This window comes from Saccopteryx bilineata, chromosome 3 (assembly GCF_036850765.1).
Source record: "Saccopteryx bilineata isolate mSacBil1 chromosome 3, mSacBil1_pri_phased_curated, whole genome shotgun sequence".
NCBI lineage: Eukaryota > Metazoa > Chordata > Mammalia > Chiroptera > Emballonuridae > Saccopteryx > Saccopteryx bilineata.
The window spans coordinates 79721435-79740844 of NC_089492.1; the positions used below are offsets into that span (position 1 = coordinate 79721435).

Below are 19410 nucleotides of genomic sequence, written 5' to 3' on the forward strand. Positions count from 1 at the left end.
TCTGCTTCTGTCCCTGTTTAGAAATTCTCATCCTCCCTTTTCCTAAGGCGGTCTGATTTATTCTTTCCTCCTGATAATCCAAAGTGCTTACCACACACAGAATCAGAGGTCACTGCACTTCCATGATGATTACTGACCCTTCCTCCACACAAGGCTCTGAGTTAGACTCCAGTCTTAGGAATTCTTATAAACAGGACACTATCTAAATGCATCTCTTCAACATCATGATAGTGGCAAAAGCATTTAGTTCTTTTTTTGTTTTTAGATTTTATTTATTCATTTTTAGAGAGAGGGAGGGAAAGTGAGAGAGAAGGGGGAAGAAGCAGGAAGCATCAACTCTCATATGTGCCTTGACCAGGCAAACCCATGGTTTCGAACTGGTGACCTCAGCATTCCAGGTTGATGCTTTATCCACTGTGCCACCTCAGATCAGGCAAAAACGTTTAATTTCTACTTCTGTATTCCTCATAGAGTTTGTAGACAGATTATAAATCTGTTTTTGCATTACAGGAGCAGAATTTCTTCCTGTGCATTGCTCATGTGAATCACATGTGACATGTCAACAGCTAAGAGGTAACAGTGTCTAGGTAGAGTTCTACGAATTTTTACATAGCATCATTATTTTTCTTCTTCAAAATAAATGTAAGCAAGAAACAAAACTATATGTCACAGCTTTGTGACAACGGGTTTTTTTTTGTTTTTTTTTTTTTGGTTTATTTGCTTTTTCCAGCACTGATGATGATATTATATTTAACTGTTAGAGTCAGAACTTGGTTAGACCAGGCACTGACTCCAGATGTGCCATGTAAGGAAATTAACTTCCCTGAGCCTCAATTTTTCCATCTTAAAAAAAGAAATGTAGATAAAAACCTTAGGAGACCTTGTGTGAGAGCCACAAAAGCCAATGCATTTTCAAGGATGGGGCAGAGAAGTGCCTAGGCCATGTCTGATCAATAATTGTTAGTTTCTTTTCTTCCTTCCTCCCACCTCCTTTCCAGTCCTCATTATCAATAAACTGCATGCTTTCTCGCGATACCACCTCACTGGATCTTCACAACACTGTAACGAGGAAGGTATGATTGACATCCCCATTTTACAGATGGGCAACTGAGACCCATGGAGATTGAGCAAGTCACTGTCATGCATGTAGAATGGAGAACACTCGTGAATCAGTGGGACGCCTGGCAGGCACTCAGCTAATGCTGTTGACCCTGACAGGATAGCTTGTAAGACAAACACTGCTTCTTCTCCGTATTCTTAGGTCCCAGCACACTCAGTGAATGAGTGTGTGTGTGTTTTCCATTCAATAAAGAAATGGTTCACTCATCATTTTATTCATCTGAAACTTAATGGATATTTATGATGTATTAGGCACTGTGCTACATGTTGGGCAGGTGGGGGGCAGGGGTGGTCGTTAGATTAGTAAAAAGTAAAGCTTGACCTTAATGCAATTTGCCATTTTAACACCCCCCACCAAACATCAACGGTAGAACATTTAAGCGTCAATTAAATATGGATGTGTTTTTCCGATTTGAGTAAAAGAATCTCAAACTACTTTGGCTAAAAACATTTCCCTTCAATACAGCAATAAAACAATAAAGGAGAGAAATGTGTTAGGAGAATGTTACAACATATTTGGAGAAGGTTGACCTCAATCATGCTTAAAGAGTTAAAAACAAATAAACAACAACAACAAAAACCATGGTAGACAGTATAACATTCTGTTCAGATAAAATAATAGATTACTTACAAAGACAAATACATGAATAAGCCAGGCCTCGTGTTCATTCATTGAGGGCAGGGGCCTAAGGATGTAGGAAAGAAGCTGTATTTGTCTTAAAAAGGCTTTATATTTTTTGGGTTGACAAGCCTTGACTGAATGCTTCCCATTGGTGCTCCTGTTTCTTAAGCATTTTCCACTCTACTTGTGTGACAAGAAGTGACTCAATCCCCCGGGATTTCAGTTGTCCGTCAGTAAAGCAGGGATGGCAGTAATATCTTCTTCATCACACTGTTTTAAAGACCAAGTGAGGCTTCATGGGAAAACCCTTGTCACAGCGCCTGAATATGAATCGTTTAATTTGAAAATAAAAATAAATTGTAGCTTGAATGATAACACTTTAGACAAATTATTCTTAAATGTATTTGAAACTATTGTCTAGATTTCCCAGGAACATAGGAGGGGCACATTTTTAAATATAGTTTTTCTTTATTCCACATTGCTCTGAGTTAAGTGAGAGCTATTTAAATTAAGCGTCCAGCCACATTCCCTGCTTAGGGTTATAAGGGTTAAATCCCCTATAAAAACAGTAAAGCCATGCATTCATAAGGTAAGTAACAAAGTCGATCAATTTAATCTCATAAAATGTGAACAAATATATCAACATATTTATATTATGTGGCCTAAGTGCAGGAAATTCTGTAGTTACTCTACGATGATTAGATTGTAGCTTTATTTATTTTAAGTTTATGTTCCAGCTGCTTCTGAGCAGACAAGCACAAGGGGTTGAAAGTATAGACCACACAAGATTGATTGTCGCAACAAGACACTGGACACAAGTAAGTCGGTGGACCCATCAAAGACCCAAGTAATGCATGCTTATGGTTCCTGGGAAAGTTGGCTTGTCCTCCTGGGGGAAGGTAGACTTGCAGCCCCTTCTCTGTCCCCATGGCCTTGGGGTCTCTCAGGGAACCAACCAGAGCTGTTTGAGCCAGAGGGGAAGGGAGGACTCTCATCAGCTCACAGTAATAAGGTACCGTTGAAATCCCACTGAGGCTTGTTGTTAATGTGGATTTGGTAACAACAAGTGATACTATCTGAAGACGCAGATCACCTACCAGGTGGTGGAGTTGGAAGTGAGGATGGTGCCTACCACTGAGCCCAGCTCGAGGAAGTGCCCGGGATTGCTTGGGATCGACTAAATGAAGTGAGTGAATGAATTGAAAGAGTCCCTTCTCCAGCCAGTGAAGCTTGAGGAAGCAGGTCATCACTGCACATGCCAAGGACACATAACAACATGGAGCCTGAAGCCTTGCCTCTCTCTGCCTCTGCCTTGCCCGGGCTCCCAGAAACAGGCACTCAGCCCCAACATGAGCTTGCTTGGTGGCTGTGGTGACTTCTCGTGAGGCTGGCAGGATCTCTTAGAGACTCAATTCAAAGAGACTTAAAAATAAAAAGCTTCAAGTAGAAAACACTGTGAATGGTTTTGTTTTAAAGGAAAAACTTCTCACACCAAATAAGGAGTAAGTACACTTGTGGACGAAACCCTACATTTACCATGTTGGTTAAGTTTGCTCATCTTCTTTCTATCAGGAGAGGTGCTTGAAGTCCTTCCTTAGATTCTTAGATACTGTTACTGTCTCTCTAAAGAATAATCAAGGAACCTGACCAGGTGGTGGCACAGAGGATAGAGTGTTGGCCTGGGACACTGAGGACCCAGGCTCAAATCGCTAAGGTTGCTGGCTTGAACAAGAGGTTACTGGCTCAGCTGGAGCCCCCACCCCCCATCAAGGCATGTGTGAGAAAGCAATCAATGAACAACTAAAGTGACACAACTATAAGTTCATACTTCTTATCTCTCTCCCTTCCTGTCTGTCTGTCCTTGTCTGTCTATCCCCCTCTTACCCCCTGGTTTAGTGTGTGTGTGTGTGTGTGTATGTGTGTGTGTGTGTGTGTGTGTGTGTGTATGAATAACCAAGAGAAAGAAGCTTCAGGGAAGATGGTCAGTAGCAGCGTTGACTCTGCTTCTGATGAGAAATGATTCAACATGAGGACTCATGAGGTTCAACTTGCTGATTTGTTTGGATAACTTTCCACCATACTTGTTCTGACTCCCAGCCACATTGGAGTTGCTGGGACAGCTGGCCTGTCTCCACACGGGTCACCACGACTATCACCCAACTCTGACCCTCTCTGCCCTCGGATTTTCACACAGTGAAATTGCCAAGGAGCTGGAAGGTACAAATCCTTAACTCCACTGGATTTAATTTTCTTGAATAACAGGCAGCCTGGGAGCCCATTGCAGTAATGTCTTTTGAGCAAAGTTTCTCTTAAAAACAGTGAGAAAATAGTAAAAAGCCACATTTCTTTGATCTAGACTTCCAGCAAACTCCAGCATTTGAGTCTTTGGTAGAATCCCGGAAATGGGAAGTAGGGACTCACCATCACTTTTAAGCTTGTGCCTGCAACAGTTATTTTTAACCGCTTTTGTGTATATTTGGGCTCCACATTGTGTGCCCACCCACTTTCTGTGAAGACAGTTGAACAAAAGAACACCGGAAGGAGTTCGGGAATTGAAGGGGTCACTGAGCTGTCTCCCTAGCACCCTTCTGTTCCTGCTTGGTGTCCTGCCTCTGGTTTAGGGGAGGAGGAGATGGCCAGTTTAGCCTTTCTCTTGTCTGGTGAAAGCACTGAGTAGTCCAAGATCAGGGCAAGCCCACTCTCTGCCATGATAATTGGTGTAAGGGGCCCAGGGAAGAACCCAGAAGGGCTGGTATGTCTCTGGGCCAGGGATTGGTTCTGGAATGGGAGCGTGGCTCGATTTCAACCAGTGAGTTGTATGCTTTTGTTGAGGAAGGGGGTGGCTTGCTTTTTAGAGAGTTACTCAAACCAATGATCTCTTCCTGGACAATGCATGCATGAGTATGACCTCCAGACAGTCTGAGCCATTCTGTCTCCATGAGTGGGGGTGATTCCTCTGAAGACAAAGCCAAGTACAGCTGGAAATGTGAAAATGGAGTGCCACTCTGAGCCAGTGGCACCTAAGCACCCAGTTACAAGAGCTGATCAACCTCCTGTCCCATTCAAGCTGGTTCAGGAAGGGTTACCAGTGACGCACAACAGAAAACACTCTTAATGGCATTCACTGTGATTACAAGACTTCTTTTAATTCTCACTTGTCATTAATATTGATTAGAAGGAGCTGCACAAATGATTCATGCAAAGAAATTGTTTGGTTTGAAAGATAAGCTCTGCCTTGACCAGGACCTAATCAGGGTCAAACTCTGTGACTTTGACACAGAAATCCACCCATCACTAGAATGATTTTAATTGGGTTCCTCTTGTAAGTATGCCTCAAGCTTTTTAATATAAAAATGCAGTTTATCTAATATTAAAATCATTACAACCAGAGATACAGGCACACCATTTCCAAAATGGTTGAAAATGTTTACAGAAATCAACAATTCTAAGATTAGCTTATTATTTCCCCCGTCCTTTCTCAAGAGCTTTTAGGACTTTGTTTTGCCTTGAAAAAATTCAGTATCAATCTTCTCTATATATAATTATTTTTTTAAAAAACAACAAGCTTATTAATTGGAAGGTCTCCATTAGAACTGTGGATAACAATTGCTATAGTGGGGAAAAAAAGCATTAAAATACAATTTTTCAAATAAACAGTCAAAAAGCTTAAAACATCTATCCTCTCTCCCTTTTGAAGGAAATAAAAGCTAGATGTGGGAACAAATCCTAAATCCCTAATTTAGCTGGTACATTGTCAATAATGGAATCGATTGACGCTTTAATTGCATCCTACTCTGTGAATGCAACATTTACATCACCATTGCTGTTAGGGTGGAAGAAAAAGCTGACTTAAGTAACTTTACAGAAATTGCTTAATAATTAATTCACCTTCTCAAAAACAGACCAGAGCACTCAGCGAATGAGAGACACCACCAGGAAATAAAAAAACTGAATTACACGTCTGATGCATCTCGCCGTTCCGTCCTTCTTTTTCTCCATAGAATTGGATTAGTCGTCCTCACAGGTAACTCCAGCTTCGTTATTACATTTCATTTTTGTCTCATGAAAAGGGTTGTATAAAGTATGATTTATTCCCCTTGTCTGTCCTAGAGTTTCTGGTATACTACTCCAATGTGAAAAAGCAGTTTTGAGGATGGATGGATGTCTCTGAAGGTGTTGAAGAAACTCTGTTGATGCCTTACCATAGCTAATTAAGTTCATGAACGAGTGTGAGTTATAGGTGATCTTCAGGCCTCAGACATTAAACGGTGCAAACTGACAATACTCAATACAGTAAAAAAAATAAATAGATGTAAAGGTGAATGTGTGTTGCCAGATAAGAAAGCAGAGTACCAGAGTCAGTATATTACTGTGAGTCTTAGTTTTATATTTCTGGTTAGACACTGCATGGCTAGTAAAATATGAAATAGAATTTAAAATTGTATTTCAGGCATCAGAATAATATACGGGTTATGTTTTTGTTCTTAATTTGGAGGTTTCAGTATATCCACATTGCCTAGCATAGTTCTGGTAATCTAATAAACCCCCTTGATAAAGTCTTGCTAAATCCATTAATTAGAATCACATTGAATATATTGTGTTTGCTTACTTAATACACTCTGCCTATTTTCCTCAAAGATTAGAGTAGGTTTTTAAAATACTTAAAATGAAAACAAACTAAAATAAATAAATGAGAGCATTAGGGCAAAAGGAAAGTATGGATAGGAAAATAACAAATCCGTGGTAAAACAGTTACACAGAAACACAAATGTACAATAACTGGAGGCTGCGACAATTGTCTCTGTACTGCTAGCAGCCAAAGCAGAGAAGGAGGCAGGATCGGCTACATGGCATCAAGTGTCCTTGAGACAAACAAAACGGTTACTTGGAAGAGTCTTGACCTTTGTGACCCAGAGATTAGGGAGTAATTTCTGAGGGGCCCTTGTCATCAACGTGGCCAGTTTTCTGTGCCTATTCAGGGAAACCTTTTGCAATGCCATCCTGTAAAGTCAGGCCAAGGTGTGTTTAAGTAAAAATCGTTCATCAAGGTCCAAAGCAACACAATGTAAGCACAAAGCTCCCTGATAAGGTCACTGTACTGTGAAGATAAAGGGGATTCACTCTGAGATTAAAGCGGTCACATGCCAGCTCTGCCTCTTCTGCAAAATGGAGACGACAGCTACTGCGATGTCACTGTAAATGCACTGTTAGGTAAAGGTCTTGGCACAGTGCATGAGGTAAGGGCTTATTGAGGGCTGCTTTTGTTTGTGTTGTACATTGTAGTTCAAAGAAAACATTTAGAACTGGACAACTGACTGCGTTCTGTACCAAATAAATAGATGTATTTTAACTCTCCCTTTCTACACATTTCTTCTGTGTTTAAAAACATTCCGAGCAAGTAATAAAGTGTTGGCATTAGATCACTCATAAGAACCCACTAGATAAAAGACATCACATCATGACACGTTGTATTCGTGGATAGCCGGCCAAGCACCACCACAAATGGGTAGCTTAAAACAACAGGAACACACTGTCTCATAGCCCTGGAGGCTAGAAGTTCAACATCAAGGCAGGGCCATTCTCCCTCTGACACGTGAAGGGGAGCATTCTTCCTGCCTCTTACTAGCTCTGCTGGTTGGCCAGCATCTTTAGAGTCTCTGGTTTGCAGATGCATCCCCTGCCCTGCCACCTTCACGTTGCTTTCTCCTTCTGTCTTCACATCACCTTTCCTATGTGTACGTGTCTGTTTTGTGTCCAAAAGTTCTCTTTTTATAATGACACCAGTCATATTGGATGAGAGCCTACTCTAAGGACCTCACTTTAACTTGATTGCCTGTGTAAAGACCCTATTTTCAAATAAAGCCATATTCTGTTAGAACGTATCTTTTGGGGGGGAGAGGACAGAGTCCAATCTGACACACACGTCATCTCCACACTGTTCTGAATACTCACAATGCACGAGGTGCCGTGCTCAGATTTGGTTAACCACTTCAGAATGGTCCACAATTACGGGAGCAGGATGTAGAGCTTGAATAAAAAGAATGAATGAAGGGGTATGCTCCCCAGGAAGTTTATTCCCGTGCCTCATACCCCTGTGCCCTTGGCCCTGCTGGGCCCCCAGACAGCCCTGCACAAGGGCTGAGACTGGATTCATCCGGCTTTTATAAATCACGTCTTGGTCAGCTCCTCAAGGGCAGACAGCATCTACTTAATCATTCCCAGTGCTTAACAGAGAGCTTGGCACACAGCTTCCCCTCATAGCACACACATGGGATGAATGAGTGAGTGAATGAGTAAGTGAATGGGTGAAAATGGGAATGGGAAGCTGGGGAACGGCCTCCGTCGCTAAGACACCTCATCCCACCTAGATTTTACAAAATGGGTCAGAAATGCTTGGTCATGTATTTTGAGGATTTTTTTTCTCCACATGGAGCCTGGTGAGGTGGCCTCCTGACCCGAAAGGGCAGGTCACAAGTTGCTGAGGGCCACCCAGAAGGCTACGCCGATTGTTCCATGTCTCATGGGGAAGAATTCATCTCCACATGTATTGAAAATGCTCTAACGAGGGAAAAGAGGCAGCTACGCCTTAGAAAGCAGCGCTGTGGTGGAAAGCTGTGAGGGGGCGTGCCCGCACCAAAGGGAAAAGCCGGTGGCCTCCCAGCCAGCCCCCACTGCACAGCTTGGCATGGTGCTCAAGACATTGTTTCTCTTCCAAGGACTGTTCCAAGTGGACTGATGTTTGAGTCACTCGGATGTCAACTGTACGGCCAGTGTTCACGGCCACTCAGCATGGGGCTGACCAGTAATTCTGACAACAAAGACTTTGTCTACTGAAAAGTAAGTTTGTTTAAAATGCTGTGTGGGAAAATAAAGGATAATGCACAAAACCCGACTAATACATTTTTCATTGTAGAAGAGAGAAACACCCCCCCTCCCCCATTGGTCTAGTGAAGGGAACACAGCTCTGGACGTAGAGTCAAAAACTGGACTTGGACCAGAGCGCCTCTGCCTTTGACTGGCCAGGATCTTGTACACTGTACAACGAACGCATTCAGCTGCTCCAAGCCAACGTCTGTTTCCTAACCAACAACATGTAAAACGATGTGACCTCCCAGGTGGTAAGAATGTGTAAGTACCATATTTCCCCATGTATAAGATGTACTTTAATTTTGGAGCCTGAAATTTGAAAAAAAAAATGTATTACATAAAGTTATTGAACTCAAGTTTTATTCATCATAAAATTCATACAACTCCTCATCACTGTCAAAACTCCCATCCATTAGCTTGTCCTCATCTGTGTCTGATGACAAATCACTGTCTTCAACAATGAGCACAAAAACAAGCGTGAAAAAGCAGGAAATGCAAGTAAAAAACATCGACAACCACTGTATAAGACTCATCAAGTTTTTAGATCCCAAATTTTTTGGAAAAAGGTGCATCTTATACATGGGGAAATACGGTAAATTCAAGTAAGAAAAAAATAAGTGAGCTTGTGTCTGAGACTAACTCAGTGATGTTAGTGTCTCCATCATGTAGTAGAAATGAATAATTTACCTGCTTTGATTGCTTAAAAAGCTACACTGTTTACCAAAGCTTTTTTTTTTTAGTCAATAAACTCAACCACGGTTTTTATCACCAACAAGATTAAATATTAATACTTATTCATCCCTAGCAGAAGGGACAGAGTGTGGTTGGTGGGAAGTCCGGGCGGTGGACAGTGGCTTTGAAGTGAAGGCCAGGGAAGGGCCTGGTGTCAGGGTGATCTTTCAGCTGGCCCTGACCTTCCCTGGCATTCCTCAAAAAACAGAGAGGGACAGAAACATAATGTAACTGGGTGACACAGAACCCTCTTAAATGAGTAACTCCCAGATTAAAAAAAAAAAAAAAAAAGCAACTCATGAACCCCCCACCACACACACGCCACTGCCTGGCTCCCCGCAGACCTGAGGCACGAGTGCCCAGGAGTGAGGCCAGCATGCCTGCACTTGTATAAAGCTGCTGGAGGGTCTTTCAGCTCAGCCACTTAGAGGAGCCCCTGTTGGGCGCTATCCTTCAAGGTTTACAGGTAGAATTTTCAGAGAGCATTAATCACGGCTCCAAAGCAGTGGCAGACAAACCTATTTGTCAAAGATGGAAACTTCTGCCTGCAGCTAGGTTGTGAAGAACAGTCACCTGTCAGGTAAGACGTCGTTTGTTTACATGTGATCTTTCTTTGAATCTTACTTGACCTTGGGTAACAGGGTTTTAAGCTTCGTTTATGTTGGTGGGTTGCCTTTCCCTGTTCAAGAAATACATGTGTGAGTGGGAGCCCTTGTGACACGTCCCTGGTGTACCAGGCCTGCTGAAGCTCTCCACCGCTCATGGCAGACTCTATGACAACCGTAGGGGGCGGGTGCTTTAACCCTCGCTGAGCAAACAGGTGCCAGGAGCTTCATGATTTGTCTATGGTCACACAGCAAGGTCCGGCGCCCAGAATGGCACCCAGATGGTCTCACTGTGAAGGTTCTTGTCTATTATCTTCACGGGAAGAAAAATCATTGGCTCAGAAGTGTTTAGTGCTCATGTACTGTATGGCCAGCAATGTATTAGAGGGAGACCACAGGGACTAAAATCTATCCAGGCCTTCAAGCTGTTTGCAGTATAGGAGACACAGGAATCCAACAACAGCCGTAGGGCAGTTTTAAAGGGGCCAGGATGTGGGGGGGGGGCATGAGGCACAGAGGAAGGCCTGTAACTGAACAAGGTGGACGGCACCCCGATGAAGTGGAAGGCCTTGGACTCAGGCTACCTGGATTTTAATTTCACACATGCAGTGTAACAGCAGAGGTCACGTGGCTTTAGCACACTGGGCCTTGACTTCTTTCTCTCTAAAATGGACTGAGTACGGCTTCCCAAGTCATAAAGTCATTATGGGGATTAACCATGGCAGCGCACCGTAAGCTTCAGGGCACATGGCACGTAGCAAGGGCCCACCACACACTGGAATACAGTCACTGCCGAAAGGCACGCAAATGGGGACCTGGAGAGACTGAGAACGAGCCCGTGACACCAGGGACGGTGGGATCGGTCCAGAGTGACGAGGTCTCGCACTGCTAATGCTTCTCTGAGACACTCGGGCCTCCCCTGTAGAGACACACACGTCACCCAAACCCAGAAGAAAATTAAATTATGAGTCTGTCAGTTGACCAATCGACTACGAGAAGTAAATATAGAATGAAAAGCAATTTAAGTTTTCATATAGATTTTCCTTGTATTATTCCATCCGTCCCACATTGTTTCCCTCCGAGAGTCTGCCTGAGACCTTGGCTGTGTTTATTGATTTAGGGAAGTGGAACAAAGGGTTCTGTTCTCCTAAAAGTCTCAGGAACAATCTGTGTTTCCCTCCAAAGGCCTGTGTACCAGCTACATTTAGTTCAAGGTTTAAATCCCAAGCTCACTGAAAAATTCATGTTGGGTTTTACTATCCCTTCAAGAGAAAATCCTGGTCAGCATTTTCCGTGTGTTGTTACAGTCATTTGCTAGAGATTTTTAGAAGTCAGTTTCCACAGAGATGCCCCCTGTGACTGTTCTACTCAAGGGAGCCAGCCTGAACTGAAGAAGCTGTGACCCCAGACATCTCAGTGACAACATCATGGCATTCATAACTCTCACTGCCATCTAACAAGGCAGCAGGCTTTCTGCATCAAGGGGAAGCGGGCAGAGCCCTTGTCCACTGAACTTCCTGCACCTGACTGACAGGTTGGCCAACAAAAACCTGAGAAGTGGAGCAACTGACACGTCACTGGGTTCTGTAAGTGGGACCTCTGTCATCTCCAGGCAATCTGATGATGCCAAACGTAGTTCTGGCAGCTATGTTCCAGGTGTCCTTCTCCCCTTCTGGCCTCTAACACCTCTAAATCTCAATTCAGTTCAATCAAATTTCTTCCTGCCCATCCGTGTTTAAATTCTCAGTGAGAACCTCGGTGAAACATATCAGTGGGGATGGGGGGGAGGCGAAGCAGAGGTGATACCTACTGAGAGCATTTGTTAGAAAACCAAACTCCTGTAGACCCCAGCAGGTAGGATGTAAACATCCCGCTTTACTGGCCATGGAACTGACTTGAATCCCCACCCACCCTCCGCCCACTCCCCGCCCCACCCCCACCCTCCCACCTGGACTTCCTCAGCTGGCGTGACTGTGTCAGGAATTTATTTCATTCAGGAACAAGGAACCGCCTTCACGATAAGTAGCTCATGAAATCAACTCAAAGACAAACGTCTGAAAAGACAGCGTAGAGTTTCCTGATACATAAATGTGAATTCCTGGTTGGGCAAACATTAATAGTGCAAACAAGGACACAGAACATGCAAAAAACCCCGCCTTTGAGTGGCCCACATTCTAGGAAACGATAAAGGTTGTCCCAGGCAAACGGCCGGGAGTAGAAAAGCACAAAGAATCGGTTGAATTTTTACTTCCAGGTGTCTTTTCTAGAGAAGTAGTCATGTGTACAAATCAGTATGTATAAGTTCTCAGGCAGCATAATTTCTACAGGGAAAAAGTGGAAGCCAGCTCAATCCTCATCAAGGAGGGAATAGTTAGACAGTGGCTGTAACTGTCGCAAGTCAAGACCCCAGATATGAGTGCAAAATGGGCCACGTTCCTTATTTTTCTATAACTCAAGATAAAGAGTATATGTTGAAGTCCAATTTAGTCTGCTCACTTCCAGACAAATTTGGCCAATTCACGACTCTTTTCTCCCCCCACCAACTCAGGAGGTTACATACGCCCTCAGGTACTTAGGGAGCTTCAGGCTCAGATGTGGTGACATTGCTTGATGTTAGCCACACTGGTAGCTACTGGAGGGGTGATACCATTCTCAAGACATAGACACCTGATGTACCCGCCCTTAGACTTTACCCCTGCCTGGACCCCCAGCATACCAACCTTCCCTGAGATGGCTGTGACTCCATCTGCTTCAGGTTCAAAATTGGCACCACTTTCCTGTGGCGAACACCAATCCTTCACGAAGATGTCCTTCATAACAGGCAGGCTCCTTTGCACCATGTTTTCTATCTTGGCATATTTCTTCATCACTGGGAGAAATTCAGCCCTTATCCCTATTACTGACAGAGCTGCCTCGGACCCCTCTCTTCTGGGAACTACACCCATCTTCTCTCCCAGCCGCTCCTGCAGGCACTGTGATGGGGAGAGAGCTGTGAGGGGCCTGGACCTCTCAGGGTCAGGGAAAGTTCTCTACCCTCAGAGGTCACAAAACTTACCGGAGGGTCTACAATCCTACAGTTCTCTCTGCAGTGGGCTGTACCTTCAAGAGACAGCCAAGCCGCGTCTCCCACTGATATGCTGTTCTCACAACGAGACATCGACATCCCTCTCACTGAGAGGTCAGGTGGGTCCATGTCCTCTCCCCTTGAACCTTGGCAGGACCCTGTGACTGCCTCAACCAGGAGAGTGTAGGAAGAATGACACCCTGTGACTTCTGAGCTGGGTCATGGAAATGTCATACACTTCTGCCTTGTTCTCCTGATACGTGCCTCTGGAGTCCTGAGCTTCCCAGTGAGGAGTCTGGTGACCCAAGGCCACCATGCTAAGAAAAAGCTCAGACTGGCACATATGTAGCAGAGACAACAGGGGAGACCCTTCTCTGGTTGAAGGTTGTGTCATTTTTGCTCCTTCATTCTTAGGCTTCGTATGTCCTGAAGATGAAGACAATGAGTCACCCAGCCTGTGAGGAAGTTAAGCTTTATACAGGTGCTCTAATGTTCACACTGCCTTACTTTAATTATGGGTGGTTTTCTCACTCAGATCCTTCATACAGGAATATTTGTAAACCAGAAATCAATGTATAGAAACTTCTCAGTAGAATATATAGACAGATACATAAATAGACAGATAAATGGATGAATGGATGGATGGATGGATGAATGGATGGATGGATGATGAGTGGAAAGATAAGTGGTAAAATAAAAATAGAAAGAATGAAATGAGGGAGAGACCGATTTCTTTGTAGTCCTAAGAGTGATTCTTGTTAAGAAGTATTAGCTGATCTAGACAACTTTGTATGGGAGTCATAGTTTGAGATCTGGAGAGTTCTGGGTCTTTCTGACTGGTTCCCAGTAGTTTCATGATTGATTCCTTACTCTAGTTCAATTCTCAGTAAACCTAAGGGGAAATATTTGTAATTCAAATAAAATTGGCCCACTTTAAGACCTGTCCCAGTCTTTTCTCTTGCAAAGAGAAAAAAAAGAGGAAAAGAAGGAAAGAAGAAAGAAAGGAAAGAGGGAAGGAAGGAAAAAAGGAAGAAAGGAAGGAAGAAAGGAAGGAAAGAAGGAAGGAAGGAAGGAAGGAAGGAAGGAAGGAAGGAAGGAAGGAAGGAAGGAAGGAAGGAAGGAAGAGGGAGAGTATATGTGAGAAAGAAAGAAAGAGAAAACACAATAGCTCAAAAATCACTGCGAAGTAATGCAGACCTCTACTGGACAGCTCTTGAAGATGCCCTCCTGGGAGTTAGACAGCGGGGTTTATATAGTACATTATAATCTCAAATTCCTACAATCCCTCCAGAGACTCCCCTTCCTGCCCCCCACTTCTCTGTGGTTATGCAAATCTATGCACACCCTCAGCCCTGGGATTAGCCTGTCTGTTCAGAGGACCCTCCTCTATGGAGAGCACTCCTTTCCCTCCCTAAGAAGGTGCAATAGAAAGAAAAAAAAAAAAAGAAGGTACAATAGCGTGAGTGTCGGTGGAGAGGATATAATTACTTATTTTTGTTTTTTGTCATGCCTTTCCTTTTTCTTTAGGAACAAAAGTTAAGTACGGAAATGCAAATTTGTCTCTGTGGAGTTGCAGATTTCCTGCCCAAGTCATAAAGTACAAGCCCCACTGGGCATCTTCCGGTTGTCCTGAGAGCAGGCAGCTCCTTGGCAAAGGGAGAGGAAGGAGGGTGGGGGAAGGAGCTCAGACTCATCCTGACTGCAGAGGAAGTGCCTGCCTCTCTGGAGCAGCAGGACCTCCCTGAGACCTGGCTTCAGGCCTGGCCCTGCTGCTTCCTACTGGGCGGGCTCTGAGCAGGTCACCCATCCCCTGGGCCTCACTCTCTCCTCATCGGCAATGCGAACTCATGAAGACCTGTCCTCACTAAACCTCAGCTGCTGCCCCACTGGTGAAGCTGCTTTGAAAATTCCAAGCACAATCCAAATAAAAGAACCCCCATGGATCCAAGAGAAAGAGTTATGTTCTCCCTGCATTGGGTGAAGTTGTGGGCCGGTTTGAGGACTGTGTCAGTCTCCTGGGTCTGTTACAACAATCTCAAACGGAGTGACTTACATGACAGAAATGTATTTCTTCACAGTTCTGGAGGCTGGAAGTCCAAAGCAAAAGTGCCAGCTGGTTGGTTTCACTGTGAGCCTCTCTCCACGGCTTGCAGATGCCACCTCCCTCCCTACGTCCTCCCATGGCTATCCCTCTATGCGTGTCTCCGTTCTCTTCTTCTAAGGACTCCAGTCATAGTAGATCTGAGACCACCCCAACGAACTCACTGACCTCAGTCACTTCTCTAAAGACTCTGTCTCCAAATACAGTCTGTTCTGAGATATGGATGCTAGGATTCAACATATGAATTGGGGGGGCACACCTTTCAGCCTATAACAGGGACTATCACTTTTATTTTTGAAAAGTTAATTTTATTTTCACGATTTTGTTATATTACTGTCTTAAGTTGTTTTGTGAACAGTCAGACTAATATCCTGGTTTCTTCCCCATTTGTCCTCTCACAATGAGAAGAAACAAAATTCTGAATTTTCTGTATTTTTAGGCTTTGAGTTGCTCCGGGTTTCAGACAAGAGCCGTGATGCCTCTGAGACCTCATTCATCAGTCTCCTCTGAGGCTATTTATGGTTTTCCTGCTAACTCACAATGAAATAAACATGACTCGTGATTCATCTCTGTTGATAACCAGCTTCCCAAAAAAGAGGACATTTTCATTATTCAAGATCTACTTCAAAGTAGTAACTCATTGTTCATTGTAACTGCCCAACCCATCTTCTGGTGACCACTACTTTTCTATGCTTTTGTAGATCAAAGGTAAAGAAATGGAACCTGTCATTCCCATTAGCCTCAGCAGCAACAGTACACCACAGTCATGAAGTACACAGGATCATTTCTCAGAAAGTGTTTACCTTCCATATTTGTTAGGCTGGCTGGCAAATATAGAATATATTTAGTACGTAATTCAAACATATCTACTATGGATATATTATATCCATGTGTTACAGTACATATTATACACAGATATAATGTGAATATTACATATGCAGATATATATGGAATTAGTTTTCCCAAGTCTCACCCCCTTACAGTACAAAGGGAGTCCCCTTAGTTACTTAGTAGAAACAATTCAAATTCTTCTGGCTTCTTAGAGCGTGCCCCAGTCAAGAAACAGTCAGCCTCCTCACTAGGTGTTCAGAGAGACCTGAGCCCAGCTGAGAGTGGAGCTCAGGGAGAGATATGTCATTGTGCTAAACTGAACATCAGCCCTTCTTCCTGAACACCAACGTGTCCCCAATGACTCAAGTGCCTCTTCTGAACCCTCCAGTCAGCATGACGGATTTTAGCTGCCTCCATGGCAAATTCCCCAGACACATCCAAATACCCCCGAACCCTGGCCACAAGCCCAGCGAGGGCTCCTGCCACATAGAAAATACCTTACATCGGGAAATTCTTACACAGAGCTTCCCTTTACATTACCTCTTTCTAACTTCAAAGTAGCCGCATCTGCTAAGTATAATTGTTCTGATTGTGGGGTTGAGAAAATGAAACTGCATCAAGGTTAAGTGATGCCCGAGGTTACAGCTCTAGCAAGTGGCGGTCCTAAAATTAGAACCTAGAAACTTCAGATTTTTAAAAAATTTTTGTAAGATTCTGTTTGGGCCAACTTGATGATGTGCCTAAGAGCAAGATCTCTACAGACTGAGAAAAATGCTTTCGGAACCCAGACATTTCAGAATGAAGTCTCAGGATGAGAGTCCCTCTGTATGTGTGGGGTGTGGGGCCAGTGACACCCTCTGTCCTCTAGTGTCTAATTGCTGGCTTCACAAGGAGAGGAACCACCTGTGAGAACAAGAACCTTGCCTGCCATCGGGATCCACTATGACTTTGTGCCTGGGTCACTGAAAAGAGAATGTGAGAGACGACATATTATAAGAAGGGTCCTCTTCACCAGTGGGAGGAGGAGCCCTGCATGCGGGGAGGGGGGCTGTCGCTGGAACCCACCGTCATGCCGGAAGGTTTGTGTTTAGTTGTGATGAGCTCTCTCATGCGTGGGTCACACACAGCTCTGCTGACCAACTACACTGACACAGCTAATCCAGAGAACAAAGAGGCTGCTGCCTCATTTTTCAGAGGAGGTTTGTAATCAAACCATTAAGTGGTGACTTGCAGGGAGTAGCAGTGGTCCTGAGGTTATTGCCAGGATGCAATTCTGCCTGCCTAAGTAGAGCACCGTGAGCCCTAGTTTCGGACACCACGGGGAGGATGGGGCCACACTGAGTGATGAGCACGCACACAATCCCTGGGGACTCTCACAGCAAGGGACAGGGGAGGGACCCTCAGAATTTGGCTGAACGGTGTTATTGAGCTGAAGGCTGGGTATAAACAACACAGTGACCTCATTTGAATCCACAGGCTAATGAGGTCAGGAGACAGACGAGGTATTTCTGTCTTTAGGAATGACAGTTTATTGCTTGTGCCTGGTTAATAATGATTCTGAGGATGAGGCGAGAATAGACCTACTCTTCAAAATGTGAAGTTTGTTTATCCCAGACTCTATAAGTGCGCACATAAATTACCTCTCTATTGACTCCTCCTGTGGCTGCAACCAGGCTGGAGGCCTGGTCTACAGTAAACTAATGCTTGTTCTTCAGACAGTGCTATACATGCAGAAGTACATATTGGTGCATTTTTATTTTCAGAACCTGAAATGTCCATTTGCAAGAGTTACATTTCAGGTGTCATTTAAGAGGTGTTAATATTTGCTTACTCAAGGTTTAGGGACTGAGAACTTTTAAGATTTTTTTCTTTTATACATTACTCAATATTGACTGAGGCCTAAAGAACACTTGGGCCCAGTGCTCCCGGGTCCCCATCTGTGTGCGGTGCTACCTTCCTGGCTGGGGCTTCACACGGGAAAGACTTTTCCACCTCCCACGCTGAGCTCCCGACCCAGGGAGTCTGTGAGCATACCTGCTTCTTCAAGGGGGAAAAATGAAAGAATCTCTTTTCTTGATGTCCATTGTTACAGACACCCAACGCTGGAAACCGTTGTCTTCCAAGAGGAATTTCCCGATTATCTAAAGGAGAAATAAAACTTCTGCTCCACCAATCATGGATTCTGTAGATTCCTTTTCCCTTTCACAAAACCTAATTGTGGGGCCTCTAACTTAACCCACTGCCCTTTCAAGAAAGGGGAAATTCAAGTTCAGGGTTAACTGGACCTTGCCTTGGCTCCATTTAATTACGGAAGTGGAGAATGAACCCTGGGAAAAAATCTGTGCGTGTCCAGAGCTGTCTTTGGATTCCGTAAAAGTTTTCATTAAATTTTCAAATACTTTCAAGTAAAGAAACCCTTTATTAAAATGTATATCTATATATATGTTTGCCTTCACAGCTAACATTGTGGGAAGGAAAGTAAGATCACAGACTTAAAGTTTTAAAAGTCAAATTGTTGCTGTTTATGAGAATGGTATTTCAGGAAGGAAGAAGGAGTGTGCGCCCCAGGAGGGAGCTGGGAGTCACTCCACCCTACCCCTAATATTTGAGAGGCACAGCCGTCTTTACACCAGAGTGCCCACAGGCACCCCCTCCCCCTCCAATCAACGCATGTGTTTGGACAGGAGTCACTTTACGGGAATAAGTTCAGTCATTTCTGGGAGAGGAAGCACCTCATGCTCCTAAGGAAATGGGTTTTAAAGTGAAAACTGCCTGACCAGGCAGTGGTGCAGTGGATGGAGCATCAGACTGGGATGCGGAGGACCCAGGTTCGAGACCCCGAGGTCGCCAGCTTGAACACAGGCTCATCTGGTTTGAGCAAAGCTCACCAGCTTAAACCCAAGGTCGCTAGCTTGAGCAAGGGGTTACTCGGTCTGCTGAAGGCCCACGATCAAGGCACATATGAGAAAGCAATCAATGAACAACTAAGGTGTCACAACAAAAAACTGATGATTGATGCTTCTCATCTCTCTCCATTCCTGTCTGTCTGTCCCTGTCTATTCCTCTCTCTGACTCTATCTGTCTCTGTAAAGAAAAAAAAATGAAAACTAGTAACATGCTCTCGGAAATCCGGTAAGTCAGTGTTTGAAAGCTCAAGGAAGACTTTGGCAGTAAAGTTCAGAAGGAACGCCTGAGAGTTTTTCCAAGGGATGAGACGTAAAGGCTGTTTTTTGGTGACTGAATGTTTGTTAGGACTCGTAACAGAAAGCCTGCTGGTTTAGAAGGGACAGAGACCCTTTCCCAGTCACATGGGGGCTCTTGTATTTCAGAATTGCAGGACAATTACCAACCTACTCACCACCAACATCCCCACTAACACAGTGAGGTCGGATGATTGTCATCTGCTTGTTTTAGAAAGGAGGAAAGGAGGCCTGACCTGTGGTGGCACAGTGGGTAAAGTGTTGACCTG

General features: G+C 44.1%; 1 long non-coding RNA gene across 2 annotated transcripts; it reads left to right on the forward strand.

Annotated features, from left to right (window-relative positions):
- The first annotated feature begins 9641 nt into the window (after positions 1–9641).
- On the forward strand, positions 9642–15688 carry LOC136328558 (uncharacterized). Of its 2 annotated transcripts, none has more exons than XR_010730067.1 (5): positions 9642–9920; positions 11253–11531; positions 13023–13128; positions 13424–13490; positions 14537–15688. It is a non-coding gene; the product is annotated as an uncharacterized lncRNA (long non-coding RNA). The 2 variants fall into 2 exon arrangements; XR_010730068.1 differs by having other exon boundaries at positions 11319–11531.
- The last annotated feature ends 3722 nt before the right edge of the window (positions 15689–19410 follow it).